We start from the raw sequence: 3,389 nt of genomic DNA on the forward strand, positions 1-3,389 counted from the left end.
AATGCTGATTTTTTTTGGTCACTACACAGACACATACTGCATTAATCTTCTCAAGATCAGTAGCTGAAAACCGTAGAGGTAACTTGCATATGCTGGTTTTATTGTCGGGAAAATAAAACAAGAATGGGACTTTTAACCTTTTTTTTTCCTTTTTAGAAGAGAAAATGATCACTGGAAGTTTATTTAATCCAGTAGCAACAAGCACACCAAGGGCTTGGTTTTTAATACCATCCTTGAATAAAAAGAAATGGGGCTTCTTAGAAATGGCTGGTTCTAGGACTAGGTTAGGAAATGGACCAAATGTGCCTGGAGCATCTTCCAGCACCAGAAAGTAAGGAAGTCATTGAAATCTCACAATATAAAGAAGGAATGAGTTGTAACCCAAAGGATAAAATAGCCACCAGCTCATACTGAAGTAAATGATTGATTAAATAGGAAAAAAGAAATCTGCAGAATCCCAATCAATTTTTATAGGTACTTTACCCTCAGAGGTAGAGCATAACTCCCCACTCCTTAAGTGTGTGTTGCACAGTAGGCAATGTGGCCTAGAGGGGAGACGGAATAACTGCAGCGGCAGAAACCCGCCCAACCCCCTCAGGCTGGTGGTCAAGGTCCACCTCGACAGTGATGAATCATGTTGATAGTACATACCCTTGATTTGATGTGATGAGAAAGGAACTTTGTCTCTGCTGTCTTCCTCCTAAAAACATGGTAACCTCGGTCCAATCGACAAAGCCCAACTTTGCATTCTACTTAAACGCGTTCTACTTAAAATACCAATACTCAGTACTGTCAGGGTCTTGAAAAACAAAATATGAGAAATTATCACAGCCAAAAGAAGCCTGAGGAGACATGACTTAAGTGTAATATAAACTAACTGGGATTCTGGAACAGAAAAAAGACATTAGGGAAAAACTGAGGAAGTCTGAATGAAGTATAGAATGTAATGTATCAGCAATATTGGTTCATTATGATAAAATGTATCCTACTAATGGAAGCTGTTAACAGGAGAACCTGGTGGTGGGGTATACGGGAATTCTGTATTATCTTTGCAGTAATTCTATCAAACTTCTTGAATAAAAAGTTTATTTTTAGAAAAGTGAAGGAATGAATGCATGTGACTATTACGTATGTTCAGTAAATGGGGAAATCCCTGATGTTGTCGGAGCTAAAGTGAAAATTGCAGTTATATAACTTGGCATCGTAAGTTTATTCAGCCTCTCATCACTTGACTTCTCATTCTTCCCTGTCATTCAAGTATTATCTAGCTGAAGAACACTGCACAATTCATTCTCTAGCCAGAACTTTTCATTCTTACGTGAGGGGGAAAACATAATTTGTTTGGTTTAAAGTTTATTTCTAGAAATTGAGATAGAAAGTGAGGCTGCGGGCGTCTTGAAGCAGAGACAACTCCATGTGTCCAGAAACAAATCGGAGATGTCTCCGTATTCAGTTGTAATTGAGAATTGTATGAATGCAGAAGTTTTCTTGTAAGGAGAAACCAGTCTTGCTTTGGTTCCCAGCACTTCATTGTATTTAACTTCCTAACACAGAGCACGGCTGTTTGCAGTTCGCTTTCCCTCTCTGAACCTTTTCTCCCTTTCGTAGGCTGCCCTTTCTCAGGCCAGCTACCTGTTCCAAGTCCTTGTCTGCCAAAGCTGAGCTCGGACCCTTCAGTCTTTATTAGCTACACTCCCTGGAACTTTATTAGTTGGAAACATTGCAATGTTTTAGCATTTGAATTTTTTTCCAACCTCTGTCGTATGTTTTTTCTTCCTCAGATTGTCAAATCCTTGGAAGAAGCACCACTTCCTAGATTGTCTTACTGCTTTTATTGATTGATAAATCAGACATCCAAAAATAACTTTATGGTGCTGTGTGAATTGTCTTAAGCCCTGAGCATTTGAATCAGTCTAGTGTTGGCCAAATTTCCTCTTCGTGTTGCACTGTTGGTATAGCATTGGTGCTGGATTTTTGATCAGGAGTGGGGCTGTGAAATTGTGATTATAGCATGAGCAAACAGGCAATGCCCTGTGAATTTTTTAATATTATGAGTGAATTTTCAGGGGAGAATTATTTTAGATAACGATGCTTAACACACTTTTCAAAGCTGCAAATAATTTAATTGCTGATCATTAACACGTCCATTACGTGAATGTCTGGTTTCAGACACATTCTGGCCAGTCTCTTGATAAACAAGCTACCCCAACTAGACCAAGATTGAGTAATGCACCCAGTTCCAATTGGCCAGAATGCAATTATGTAATTTGATTTCAAGTCAGTAATGCTCTGAGTTTTAACTGCAGTTAGTTTTTATTCTCTCCACCCCTAACCCCAAGTTATCTTGTTTGGTTTTGCTTCCTTCTGTCTTCATTCCTATGTTGCGGCTTGTGTAAAGTGCATCTCTTCGTGGCATCCAATTAGAGAATCCTTAGATAAGCATGACCTGGCCTGCCTACATAAAAATGTTCTTCAAAATCTAGCTAGATTCCTTTTCCTATCTTCAACTAAGCCCACCAGAGCTCTTTGGATTAACTCATGGGACATAACATAACAAAGAAAGGCTTTATTCTCCATTACTAAATCTGGTCTCTACTTTGAAGTTGACCAAATTCCTTCTTTGGTTATATTCTTCACTGTAGTGTTAAACTAATCAATAGGAGACTTTTAAATTTTATGTATTTCTTTACTCATACCAGAGTTACAGGTGACAAAACCTGGCAATTGTGTAACACTCATTTTAACAGTGACTATTAAGGGGGAGAAAACATAATAAATCACACGAGAGCTCTGTGTGATCAGAAGGGTTTGTTCTATGAAAACTTAGAATTTTCCTTTTTCTAATACACCAGTAATCTTTATTTTGTCTATTCCTCTCAGTTCATATCACCTCATAAAAGCATTTGGGGGTCATGGAAATGGTAATATTCTTGAATCAAAAGTAAAAGCTTAATGCCATTTGGCCACTGAGGATATTTGAATGATGATCTATCTATCTACCTATCTATCTATCTATAATTTAATAGGAAACCAAGACGCACATATGGGCTTCTAGGTAAAAATGGTGGATTATACGTGCATCTCATTTTGTAGCCGCCTAAAACCCACTAAAACGAAGGCCTTTTTCCTCCAAGGAGAAACCTATGAGAAAAAAACAAACAAACAGGGAAATAAAGACACTAGCAATCCTATGGGAGCTGGAAAGAGCCAGGTAGAAGAGGCAACAAGCTGAGCCGAACTGAAAGAGCTAAATCTTAAAGTGGTGGAGAAAACCAGGAACTAACCCATTTCCAACCCCCACATAAGTCCCCAAATATCTCAGGAATTCATCACATGGAGTACTTCTGGAAGTGAAATGAAAATATGATTGTTAACAATTTGTCTAAGAA

Source organism: Panthera tigris, chromosome A1 (assembly GCF_018350195.1).
Source record: "Panthera tigris isolate Pti1 chromosome A1, P.tigris_Pti1_mat1.1, whole genome shotgun sequence".
Lineage (NCBI taxonomy): Eukaryota > Metazoa > Chordata > Mammalia > Carnivora > Felidae > Panthera > Panthera tigris.